This window comes from Lissotriton helveticus, chromosome 4_1, assembly GCF_964261635.1.
Source record: "Lissotriton helveticus chromosome 4_1, aLisHel1.1, whole genome shotgun sequence".
NCBI lineage: Eukaryota > Metazoa > Chordata > Amphibia > Caudata > Salamandridae > Lissotriton > Lissotriton helveticus.
In genome coordinates this window covers 223,940,590-223,954,607 of record NC_136063.1, presented here as the reverse complement: position 1 = coordinate 223,954,607, position 14,018 = coordinate 223,940,590, and positions in this window count along the sequence as shown.

Here is a 14,018-nt window from a genome sequence, read left to right as displayed (position 1 = left end):
GAACAGGGATCTTCCCGCCAGAGGGGAGGAGGGAGTCAGAATAGACAGAGGGGATCCCAGGTAGGGTCCCCGCGCAGTCCCCCCGGAACCAGCACGGCACCTCACCTCCCACAGCGTGCGCAGGGTTTCCCCCAGCCAAGCCAGGGCCCCGAGAAAGCCAAGCCTGCTACCATTGCCAGCAACCAGGGCACTATGCCAATGACCCCCGATGCCCGTTGTTCAAGAAGCCCGCCGCTGCGGGGCCCCCAGCGCGCCACATCACCTCAGTAGCCCTAGAAGAGGAGGCGGAAGAGGAATTCGAGGGGGCTGACCCCGCAGCAATGATGTTAGTCTCCCTGGGTGATAGGGAAATGGTCCCCGGAGCCCCCCTGCCCGACAACACGGAGAAGTACAGACAGCAGGTGACCGTCAATGGCCACCGCATAGGGGCGCTCCTAGACACCGGGGCCAGTATCACCGCAGTCAAACATCACCTAGTCTCCAAAGCCCAGATTGTTCCCCACATCTCCTGCAGGGTGATCGCAGCTGACAACTCCGTCCGCACCTGCCGGATAGCTCAAGTCCCGTTCGAATGGGGGGGCGTCTCCGGAGAGTTACGAGTGGCAGTCCGGTCCGACATGCCTGTGGACTGCCTGCTCAGCAACGATCTAGAGAGCTCCCCATGGAAGCGGGTTGAGGAAAGGACCCACCTGGAGATGGTGGGCCTGCCCGAATGGGCCTGTGTGACCACCCGGTCGATGACCGCCCGGGTGGCTACCCCTGAGGGGGTGAATCTTGAGACCGCACCGCCAACCCCCGAGGACCCCGAGGTCCCCGAGTCCTCTGAAACCCCGAGTTGTCCCCCTAAGAGAGCTCCCCCTCCGACGCAGGTCCCCTCGGCCCTGCCGTCGAACCGACCCCGAGCTTGGACGACCTTCCTGAGCTGGCCCAGTGGCGCCAGGAAGGAGGACCGTCCCGAGAAGAATTCTGCCTAGAACAGACCTCCTGCATCAAGGCCGAGGTATCAAAGATGCTAGCTCTTGGGGTGGCCGAAGCCTCTGACAGCCCATGGGCTAGCCCCGTGGTCCTGGTTCCGAAGGCAGCCGCCCCCGGTGCTGTTCCCGAGCTGAGGTTCTGCGTTGACTACCGCGGGCTCAACGCAGTCACCAGAACCGATGCACATCCCATCCTCCGAGCAGACGAGCTTATTGATCGCCTAAGGGCTGCTCGCTTCCTCAGTACTTTCGACCTGACCAGCGGATACTGGCAGATCGCCCTCACGAAGGGGCCAAAGTGAGATCCGCCTTTTCCACCCCGGATGGTCACTACCAATTCCGGGTGATGCCCTTCGGAATGAAGAACGCCCCCGCCACCTTCCAGAGGCTGGTTAACCAGGTACTGGCTGGGTTGGAAGAGTTCTGCGCTGCGTATCTGGACGATATCGCAGTTTGCAGTTCCCACTGGCCCGAGCACCTCCAGCACCTCTGGGCGGTGCTGACAGCCCTGAGGAGGGCTGGCCTCACCATTAAGGCAAGCAAGTGCCAGATCGGACAAGGGTCCGTAGTCTACCTCAGGCACCAGGTCGGAAGCGGCCTCGTAGCCCCCCTCCAGCCCAAGATCAATGCAATCGTGGCCTGGGAGGCCCCCACGACCCAGACGGAAGTGCGGGCGTTCCTAGGGCTCACGGGGTACTACCGGAGATTTATCAAAGGGTACGGCAGCATCGTAGCCCCTCTCACGGAGTTAACCTCCAAAAACCAGCCGAAGAAGGTCAGCTGGACCCTCGCCTGCCAAGAGGCGTTCGAAACCTTAAAAGATGCCATGTGCACTGCTCCTGTACTCCAGGCCCCCCGACTACTCCTGAGAGTTTGTAGTCCAGACGGATGCGTCCGAGCATGGCATCGGAGCAGTTCTGTCCCAGGTGAGCGAGAGCGGCCTGGACCAACCAGTGGCATTCATTAGCCGGAGGCTACTCCCTCGAGAACAAAGGTGGAGCACCATCGAGCGGGAGGCCTTCGCGGTGGTTTGGGCCCTGAAGAAGCTGAGGCCCTACCTGTTCGGTACTCACTTCCGGGTCCAGACCGACCACCAACCCCTCCGGTAGCTAATGCAGATGCGGGGGGAGAACCCCAAACTGTTGCGCTGGTCCATCTCCTTCCAGGGGATGGATTTCACTGTTGAGCACCGGCCTGGTGTTGACCACGCCAACGCAGACGGCCTGTCTCGATTCTTCCGCCTCAGCGAAGAGAACCCCCAAGAGGATGGGTAGTTCTCCCCACCTTCAGCTGGGGGGGACGCGTGTTGGACCCGGCCTCATGGCGTGGTTCGCCTCTGTCCCTCCGCACCCTGTGAGCGTAGGCCTGCACCCTGAGTCCCCTGCGCAGCATCCCCGTTAGTGTAGCCTGCACCCCGAAGCCTGGTCGTCCTACTCCCGATAAGCCAAGACCCCCGTAACCAACGACCAGGCCGGCCTATCCCGTTCCACTCCCGGCTCCGAGCGCCTAACTTTGCATGCCCCACAAGGCCCGGCAGCCATTTTCCCTTCCCGATATCCCTGTCTCCCTGGGCCTAGCGTGACCCCGGCCCCAGCGAAAACCAGACTCCAAAGGCGCGCTAGTCCCGGCTGGGGGGTAAAGGGCTGCCCGAGTGAGATAAGCCAGGGAGTTTCGATGGCACCTCCGGCCTCCCCTGAGAGACCGGTATCTGTCACACCTTTGGCCTCCCCCTGGGGGCCAGTTTCGATCGCACCTCTGGCCTCCCCGAGTGCTGGCTCCAGACCCGCTGGGCGTCTGGGAATTCCCGGACCCATCTGTTCAAAGGATCAGAGAGCCAACCGCCAGACCTCGCCAACGACCAGCACCCAGGGCATGAGACCTCCGCCTGCGAGGGTCCGGACATCAAAGGGCCACTGGACTATATCAGGGCCCGCCCGACAACTAGCGGGCAGTTGTATCTTGGACCTGAAGCCCTGCTGATCTGATCGCGGCTGACCCTGAGAAGACTCAACCTTCGAATCGTTGAGCCCTGCTGACGCTGTCGCGGCTCCCTCTTCGCAACAAGGAACTGAACCACCTGAGCCCTGCTGGCGCTGTCGCGGCTCGAGCTTGAACTCGTAACCATCGGAGCCCTGCTGACTCTGTCGCGGCTCGTCCTCGCTAAGACCTCGGAGCCCTGCTGATGCTGTCGCGGCTCGAGCTTGAACTCGTAACCATCGGAGCCCTGCTGACGCTGTCGCGGCTCGTCCTCGCTAAGACCTCGGAGCCCTGCTGACGCTGTCGCAGCTCGAGCTTGAACTCGCAACCACCGGAGCCCTGCTGACGCTGTCGCGGCTCCTCAAGAACTTCTCCGGTTCGAGCCCTGCTGACCTCGCCGCGGCTCGAGGAGTACTCTGGTCCGGCTGGACCATCGAGATCGCCATCACGACCGAGCCGACCCGACGAAAGTGAAGCAGCCAGTACGACCATCACCTTCCGTATCCCCCGGCTCGAGGATTGAGAGCTGTGCGCAGGGTACGCCTCGTACTGGCCCAAAGGCTAAAGACTGTCCCGCTTCCCTCTTCCCAAATCCTCAAAGACTTTTGTGATCCCTCGATCATTTGTACATAAGAGTGCTACTTTCTTTTTACTACTTATAAAGAACTTGTTACTGAAATCCATCAGTGTGGTGTCCGTTCGTAAGTGTGGTGTGAGCTCAGTGTGTACGATCCTAGACCCGAAGTCCTCCCCGGTGAGGACCTCACGATAAGACTCGGCAAGATCTGTGGGAGAGGTGGGTCCTGGGGTGGTTGGGTGAGCACAACCTGGCCCTCTGAGATCGCCCCTTCTAACACTACGCTCGTGTAGTTTGCGAAGTTTGCACTACTTTGCACTACGCGAATTGCACATGGCACAGTGCAAACACTCGTAGCGGTCATTTTTTGCTTGCTCGCGGTCCTCAACATCAAGTTGGCGAGACTTTTTCCTTGTTCGCGATCAGCAAAATCAAGTTGCTGATAGCGAGAGTGGAATATAAACCTCCCGGAGAGGTTCTCAAAGGGGGGAGTTCAGGTTTCTCATTGCGAGTGGTATGTATGCTCACGACCGCTCGCGATGAGAAACTACCAGTCCACCGCTGCTCGAGAAGGAATCTACTCGAGTGGCAGAAAACGACTGCTTGCACTGTGCAAGATGCAGTTTGCACTGATTGCACAGTGCGGACAAGCATCCGTCACTGTGCAATCAGTGTGAACAGCATTTTGCACAGTGCACTACGCAGTTCGCATAGCTACATGTAGTTCGCGTAGTGCGAAGTGCACTTTGCGTAGCTACGCGTAGTGCTACTACGCAAACTACACCCAGGGTTAATGTTTACACAGCATCCAGTGTGTGAGGAGTGGCAGCTTGGAGTGGAACTCACATGTGTACATTACAGTTCAACAACGTTGATGTTGGTCTAACAAGCATATACAATGGACAGCGCTACCTTCTGCATGTGTATACCAATGTGTTTGAATTGGCTAATCTTGTGATGTATTGTATATGTAGGACGTAGCACTGTCCACTGTATATGCTTGTTAGATGAACATCAACACTGTTGGACTGTAAATTGACCACATTAAGATGGCAAACATTTACAAAGACATAGGGCCAGATGTAGGTAGGTAATATTTACCGATTCTTATTTACCGAATTTTACCGATTCAGTAAATAAGAATCGGTAAATAAGAAGGGGGGGTATGTAGGAACATCCAGATGTTCCATTTACAGAATCGGTAAATATCTGTATTTACCGATTCGGTAAATACCGACCGGTAATGCTCGATTCATTCCTATGGGCTTTGAAGCCCGTAGGAATGAATGGGGCATTACCGGTCGGTATTTACCGAATCGGTAAATACCGATTTTGACATGGGTGCAGGGGGTGTCACTTTGACACCCTCTAGCACCCCCAAAAAAGGTTTGGGGGCCATGTGGCAGGCATACCTGCCCTAAGGGCAGGTCTGCCTGTCATATGGCACAGGTGTGCATGCACACATGTGCATGCACACCTGAATCGGTATTTTACCATCAAATTGAATTTGATGGTAAAATACCGATTTTGTAGGCCTTGTGGGACTCAGAAGAGTCCCACCTACATATCAATTTTACCGATTCTGTAAATATACCGGTCGGTAAATTTACCGACCGGTATATTTACCGAATCGGTAAAATTACCGAATTGCCCTGTTTCCACCCCCTACATCTCGGTAGCCAAATACCGGTCGGTAACGGCCGAATTCGGCCATTACCGACCGGTATTTGGCTACCTACATCTGGCCCATAGACTCTTATCAGCTATATGTGTCCCTTATCGATGTCACACAGGAAGTGTATGTAATTGACTGCAACCTGCTACTCCGTCATGTGAACAAGACTGTTTGGAGTCGAAATTCATCACAGCGGGTTTATGAGGTTAATAAACCCCCAAATCTAACTTTGGTGTCCTGCCTGGTTACTTGCTTTAGCCTAGAGTACGTTTGGGACTTTGTTTGAATTTCATATCGAGTCACCGGTTCTCTCCGCCGGCATCGCGCCACCCCTCTATGGGACCAGGATCTCCTGAAGGGGGAAACAACCTTTACAACGCAACTTTTACAACGCACTACCATTACAACGAAACTTTTACAACGCAAAAACTATTACAACGCATGTATTTACAACGCATGTTTTTACAACGTAGATACCTTTACAACGCATACCATTACAACGTAAGTATTGGTAAGTATATAATTATATTTAAAATGTTATAGGTTTGGGTTTTTGGGTAAAGGGGTATTTTTTGGGTTCAGGGTCAGTTTTGGGTTTTTGGGTAAAGGGGTATTTTTAGGGTTCAGGGTCAGTTTTGGGTTTTTGGGTAAAGGGGTATTTTTAGGGTTCAATGTCACTTTTGGGTTTTTGGGTAAAGGGGTATTTTTAGGGTTCAGGGTCAGTTTTGGGTTTTTGGGTAAAGGGGTATTTTTAGGGTTCAGGGTCAGTTTTGGGTTTTTGGGTAAAGGGGTATTTTTAGGGTTCAGGGTCAGTTTTGGGTTTTTGGGTAAAGGGGTATTTTTAGGGTTCAGGGTCAGTTTTGGGTTTTTGGGTACATGGGTATTTTTAGGGTTCAGGGTCAGTTTTGGGTTTTTGGGTAAAGGGGTATTTTTAAGGTTCAGGGTCAGTTTGGGGTTTCTGGGTACATGGGTATTTTTAGGGTTCAGGGTCAGTTTGGGGTTTTTGGGTAAAGGGGTATTTTTAGCGTTCAGGGTCAGTTTTGGGTTTTTGGGTAAAGGGGTATTTTTAGGGTTCAGGGTCAGTTTTGGGTTTTTGGGTAAAGGGGTATTTTTAGTGTTCAGGGTCAGTTTTGGGTTTTTGGGTAAAGGGGTATTTTTAGGGTTCAGGGTCAGTTTTGGGTTTTTGGGTAAAGGGGTATTTTTAGGGTTCAGGGTCAGTTTTGGGGTTTTGGGTAAAGGGGTATTTTTAGGGTTCAGGGTCAGTTTTGGGTTTTTTGGTAAAAGGGTATTTTTAGGGTTCAGGGTCAGTTTTGGGTTTTTGGGTAAAGGGGTATTTTTAGGGTTCAGGGTCAGTTTGGGGTTTTTGGGTAAAGGGGTATTTTTAGGGTTCAGGGTCAGTTTGGGGTTTTTGGGTAAAGGGGTATTTTTAGGGTTCAGGGTCAGTTTTGGGTTTTTGGGGTACAGGGGTACAGGATAAAAATTAAATTAATTAAATTAAATTAAATTAAATTAAATTAAATTATATTAAATTTGAATTAATTTATATTAAAAAAATTATTAAATACTTACCAATACTTACGTTGTAATGGTATGCGTTGTAAAGGTATTTGCGTTGTAAAAACATGCGTTGTAAATACATGCGTTGTAATAGTTTTTGCGTTGTAAAAATTTCGTTGTAATGGTAGTGCGTTGTAAAAAATGCGTTGTAACGTCATACATTCCCTGAAGGAGTAACTTCTCAGTGGAAGATATATATATATATCTATATATATATCTATATATATATTCACTGAAAAAAACATAGGTTAGAGACCATATATAGTTAGGAATTAGCATTTAAAAAACCTTGAAAATTCACTGAAAAAAACATAGGTTATAGACCATATATAGTTAGGGATTAGCATTTAAAAAACCTTATTTTACTCACACAAAACCATTGAAATTCCATATATAGTTAGTTGCACTAACTATATATCGCGCACCCGCAATCCACTGCTGATGATGTCACATATTACATCATTCATGACATGGTCAGTGACATCACTGATGACATCACTGATGACATCTCAAATGACATCACTGATGACATCATCCAGTGACTGTGTGTTTCTGTAAAGTTTAAATATGTTTTACATATTGAAGAATGAGTAGATGTAGAAGTGTCTGGATGAAGGATTTAGTAGGTGCGTGACTGACTGTATGAGTGAGTGATTAAATGTGTCTCACTGAGTGCATGGGTTAGTGACTAAACTGTCTTAATTTGTGCATCATTATGTCTGTTGTTCTGTAAACTGCTGCATGTGTTGGTCAGTAGCTATATGAGTAACTATATGGGTTATTGATTGATTGCCCAAGTATTTGTATGGGAGACTGAGTGTGTGTGGCTGGCTGGGAGGTGTGTGACTCTGTGCAGATCAATGTGTACTTGTATCAATGATTGTATAAGAGAGTAAGTATGTGTTAGTATATGTTTCAAAATGTAAGGTGCTCTATGTTTAACTGTATAGATTAGAAAATGGAAGTGTGATTGATTATTTACAGGACTGACTAGGTGTGTGAGTAACTCCATGGATGAGTGACAGAGTGCGAGAGTCTGTATAGGTGTATGAGTGCATATGATAGTGTTGTAAAGATGAGTGATTGTATGTATGAATGATTGTATGGGTAAATGAGTGAATGTGTGTGTAAACATAGGAATCACTGAGTGCGTATGTAGTAACTAGTATTGGTGTGTCAATGGTTTCAAAAATTATACTCTGTATTTAACACTGGGTGTAACAGAGATTATATTAAAGTGTGAGGAGATGCATTGTATTGTCACATGAATGATATCATCAGTGATGTGGTCATTGATGTCAAATGAGATGTCATCAGTGATGTCATTTGAGATGTCATCAGTGATGTCATTTGAGATGTTATCAGTGATGTCATTTGAGATTTCATCAGTGATGTCATTTAAGATGTCTTCAGTGATGTCATCAGTGATGTCACTGACCATGTCATGAATGATGCAATATGTGACATCATCAGCAGTGGATTGCGGGTGCGCGATATATAGTTAGTGCAACTAACTATATATGGAATTTCAATGGTTTTGTGTGAGTAAAATAAGGTTTTTTAAATGCTAATCCCTAACTATATATGGTCTATAACCTATGGTTTTTTCAGTGAATTTTCAAGGTTTTTTAAATGCTAATTCCTAACTATATATGGTCTCTAACCTATGGTTTTTTCAGTGAATTTCAATGGTTTTTTAATAGCAAATATCATAAGCTGTCGAATGTCAAGTACGTGGTAAGTAAAAACATTTTCGTGTTTATGCACACTGATCTGCTTTGAATGCTGCCCCCCCCCCTCATTTCTATTAGGAGTACTCTCTCTTTGCAGATAGTGAAGGGTAGTTAACTCAGGCCTTTGCCCCCGTTGTAATCCGTCGTGCCTGCTTCTCTCTCCATTTGATTGATTGTTATCCAAGCATTTACTGTTTTAGAATTGGTTCTCTTTGGTTCATTCTCTATTTACAAACAAGCACAGAGTCGCAATACTCTGTTTAGTCTTTGCAGATAGCGAAAAATCGTGTAAAAAAACAAAAGGAATCAAGCAAAATCAGTAGGCCACTAATGGGATCTCTTTTTGACCTCGCTAAAATAGAAACATTAGGAACAACCCCTCATGACAAACACAAAACTATTGAGATGAACTGAACTCCCCACCATGATGGCTGCAATACAGCTCGGCTCCGCCACCCACCCCGCCCAAAATAACGATAAACTCTATGCAAATATTACAAATATATACAACACACCAGCAAAGTAACAGGGTAAAACATTTTATTAAACAACTATTTACATAACTATTTTATACTTTTTGTTGCCCGATCCGGCTAGTTCAATCGATCGAGCATGAAACTCATGCACTCTGATGGTTCAAAGTTTTGAGGAGTGCTTGTAACACTGTCTGAAGCCTATTTGCACTTGCTTCAGCTTCACTTATCTCAAAGTAAAGTGGGGGCTGTTTGAGGACGTGACTGCATTTGTGAACAATGTAATGCGGTGCCACCCTGAACCGCTTGACGGAGGCCCCCGAGGGACGGTGTGATGGCGCGGACTCGGAGGGGGCGCTTGGCTCCGGCTCCCTCCCCAAGTCGTGTTCTCCTGGTGTAGCCTGAGATCGCCCCCGACATAGGTGGCCGGCTCCCGGGATCAAGCGGAACTTTTTGCCTTTTGGTAACTCTTCCATTCTTGACCTTGTCCCACAATCCGTTTCACCTAAAGACACGCTGTAGTGGGGCGCCCCTTTACCATTTCAGTTGCCATTCCGCCCGCTTTTGCTACACTGTGCCTCTTCCGCTATTCAGCTGCTTAACGCCCGCTCTTTCGACTACAGCGTCTCGCTCACCATGTAGTTGAGTTGCTCCCGCTCTTGCGGTGCAGCGATAGCCGGCTGCCACAGTACTCTCAAAATGGCGGCCGGCTCTTCAGATTTGGGCGTGGTCCACTAAAATTGCCCTGCGACACCTTGGAACTCGGACGCTTGTCTGCTAGAGATTGGGCTCCATTCTCGAAAGCGTCCCCTCAGCCTTGAAGATTCTACATAAGTCTTGGGGGCCCCCGACTCCCGCAGGCTTCTGGTGGAGAGCGGCTAGCATTATTGCTCGTCGAATGGCCACGACGGAGCTACGAAATGGTGGTGCTCTCATGCTAACGCCAGCTTCAGTCTGAAACATCCAGAAACACTGTAGACTACCAATTTGATCAGTTCCGGTAGCTCCCCAACGTGACCCGGTAGAGAAGAACTAGCCCTCCCCTCTTTCACTGATGGTTCTTGTTGCCTGTCCCTTCTGTTGTCATTTAACAGAACTATTTAGCCTGCTGAAAGGGGTTGTGTTCCGACCGCTGGTTGGTGGAAACATTTTGACTATATTCTAGACCTGCGTTGTCGCGTAATGCGTCATATGACGCGCCGCGTTAGCGCATCCGGAAGTGATCCGGGGCGCGACGCGCAGCGCGTAACGTAAGCATAACAGGTCATGTGACTTGTTAATAAAACTTTTCATTGGTTCATTTTACTTTTCTTATTCTAATGATGAAAGGCTTGGTCATATGACCTAAAAATTACGCTTTTTATTACTTTCGAACATTATTTTTTCTTAAATATATGTTATAATGTTCCAGGCTAATGTACTTTCCCGGAAAATTTACAACTGTCCTGCAAGTAAAATATATTCCTTTTTCGAGAAAAAGGGCGTTTCTTCGTCCCATGACGGAGCCGTTGAGCAAAAGAGGGTCGGCCTGCTGTCTTAGTCGCCGATACGCCTGAATATGAGATTCTTATCGATCACTTTATGTTGCATGAGTAGAAAACACAACAGCCCTTGACCATTTATCTTTACTGCGTTCCTGCGTATTATACCTTTTACCCTTCATGTAATTGGTCTGCTTTATTTCACTTGCCTTTTACTGATTCTAAAACAGTGACTATTATTAAAAACTTTACCAATGTATATACTACTACCATGTTTTCTTTTAAAAACCTTTATTGTGAAAATGTCATTATACAATACGGGCCTATAACCACGTGGGCCGGCCACGGAGCAAACTGTAATCGTATATGATGAGTAGACATTTACACTGTAGAGGAACGTAACGGGCGGGCCATTAGGTTGCAAGAACTAAAGTGTCTAACAGTTGCGGAATCGGTGGACGTACATTTTATAATTAAAATACGACAGGGCCAGTTACAATAAAATTATCTAGATATACATATGCGGGCAAGTACCATGGGTGACGTTAATTCGAACTTTCAATAGTACAGTAATCAATAACACATCAGAACTTAATATCAATAGGGATATCGAAATATTCAATCTATTCTCGTCCCCGCCCGCCATGTGCTTCAAAACTGCATACGAATCTCGTGACATCAAGGTTGTGCAACCAGTACACAACAAGGAGTTACGAGTCCCATTTATTCCGGCGCCATTTTGGGCGAGGACGGGCAGGTCCAGGATATAGTCAAAATGTCTCTACCAACCATCGACTATGATGATGTTCATATGCTGTATTTATTAGAGTAACACTCATCTGTCCACATGAAATTAATTTGCCACAATCTAAACATGTCATATTAATCTTTCCAAAGTTCTTCTAAATATTTGGGACCGTTTCCCTTGCCTCTGATGCTGTCAGTGCCACTTCTTTGATGAATGTACTGGCAGGTCGGGGGTTCTCCTCCAAATCTCTCTTTTATGCAGCACTATAATTAATCGGTGCCACCTCTCCATATGACGATGCATGGTATAGTTACCATAACTATATTTTTTTTCGGTTCCTCTGGAGAGTACATCGTGGCAGATGAAGCGTTTAACGTACCGGGCATTTACCTTTTTTTGCATGTAGAGGAAAGGAAAAAAAATTCGAGCGTCCGAGTTCTAAGGTGTCCCAGGGCCATTTTAGTGGACCAGGCCCAAATCCAAAGAACAGGCCGCCATTTTGAGAGTCCTCTTGCAGCCGCCTGTCGCTGTAGCATCAAGAGCGGCCGAAACTCAGCTGAATGGCAACTGAAACGGCAACTGAAACGGTAAAGGGGCGCCGCACTACAGCAGACAAGCCTCCACCTAGGAAGGCCCGTTCACGCCGCCTCCCCCCTCCCCCTTCGGGCACCCCACGCCGTTATTCGGAGCAGGATTGTAGGATGGCCACACCAGTACGGCAACTTGCTAGACACCACCTCGGTGCCTACCGAATCTCAGCGCCTTGTGGTGTCTTCTATTCAGAAAACATTGTTGTGCTGCCTTCGACCTATTCGCCGCAAGTGCGCACGCAACTCAGCTGCATAGCTTGCTAGACACCACCTCGGTGCTAACCGAATCTCAGCGCCTTGTAGTGTCTTCTATTCCGAAAATATTGTTGCGCTGCCTTTGGCCCCATTCGCACATCGGTCCGCTACTGACGCCATCTCACAGGCCAACGGGGCGCCCCACGCCGACTTTCAGCATTGTAGGATGGCCACACCAGTGCGGCAACTTACTAGACACCACCTCGGTGCCATCCGGATCTTGGCATCTCAGCGCCTTGTGGTGTCTTCTATTCAGAAAATATTGTTGCGCTGCCTTTGGCCCCATTCGCACATCGGTCCGCTACTGCCGCCATCTCACAGGCCAACGGGGCGCCCCACGCCGACTTTCAGCATTGTAGGATGGCCACACCAGTGCGACAACTTGCTAGACACCACCTCGGTGTCGTCCGGATCTTGGCATCTCAGCGCCTTGTGGTGTCTTCTATTCAGAAAATATTGTTGCGCTGCCTTTGGCCCCATTCGCACATCGGTCCGCTACTGCCGCCATCTCACAGGCCAACGGGGCGCCCCACGCCGACTTTCAGCATTGTAGGATGGCCACACCAGTGCGACAACTTGCTAGACACCACCTCGGTGCCATCCGGATCTTGGCATCTCAGCGCCTTGTGGTGTCTTCTATTCAGAAAATATTGTTGCGCTGCCTTTGGCCCCATTCGCACATCGGTCCGCTACTGCCGCCATCTCACAAGCCAACGGGGCGCCCCACGCCAACTTTCAGCATTGTAGGATGGCCACACCAGTGCGACAACTTGCTGGACACCACCTCGGTGCCATCCGGATCTTGGCGCGTTGTGCTGCCTTCGGCCCCATTCGCACATCGGTCCGCTACTGACGCCGCCTCACGTGCCAACGGATTTTCTACGCTTTTTATACCCTAAGCCGCATAACAGGTCATGTGACTTGTTTATAAAACTTTTCATTGGTTCATTTTACTTTTGGTTTCCTAATGATGGAAGGCTTGATCATATGACCTAAAAATAACACTTTTCATTGGATGAAAACTATTTTTTTTTCCCAAACGATGAAAGCCCCACCTTGTTTCTGGATGTTTCAGACTGAAGCTGGCGTCAGCATGAAAGCACCACCATCTCGTGGCTCCGTCGTGGTCATTCCGCGAGCAATCATGGCAGCCGCTCCCCACCGGAAGCCTGCAGGAGTCGGGGGCCCCCAAGACTTTTGTAGAATCCTCAAGGCGGAGGGGACGCTTTCGAGAATGGGGTCCAAGACCTAGCAGACAAGCGTCCGATTTCCAAGGTGTCCCAGGGCCATTTCAGTGGACCAGGCCCAAAAAGGAAAGAGCCTGCCGCCATTTTGACAGTCCTGTGACAGCCGCCTATCGCTGCACCGCAAGAGTGGGCGCAACTCAGCTGAATTGCGGATTTTGACACAGTGGACCAAAAGCGGACGGAATGGCAACTGAAACGGTAAAGGGGCGCCCCACTACAGCAGACAAGGCTCCACCTGGGGAGGCCCGTTCACACCGCCTCCCCCCCCCCGGGGCGCCCCACGCCGTTATTCGGAGGAAGGCAACTCAGCTGAATTGCGGATTTTGACACAGTGGACCAAAAGTGGACGGAATGGCAACTGAAACGGTAAAGGGGCGCCCCACTACAGCAGACGAGGCTCCACCTGGGGAGGCCCGTTCACGCCGCCTCCCCCCCCCCCCGGGGCGCCCCACGCCGTTATTCGGAGGGCGGCAACTTACTGGACATCACCTTGGTGCCATCGTTCTGCTGCCTTGGAACTATTCGCACAACAGACCGCTACTGATGACCCACCCCCGCGACGCCCCACGCCGGATACCGAAATCAGTGCGGCACCCAGCCAACATCACCTGGGTGCCGTCCAGAAATCTGAACGTTGTGCTGCCTTGGGACTATTCGCACAACCGACCGCTACTTCCTTCTTTTTCCCTAAAAATGTTTAAATGTTTTTACTGTTTTTGTTTTGTTGTATA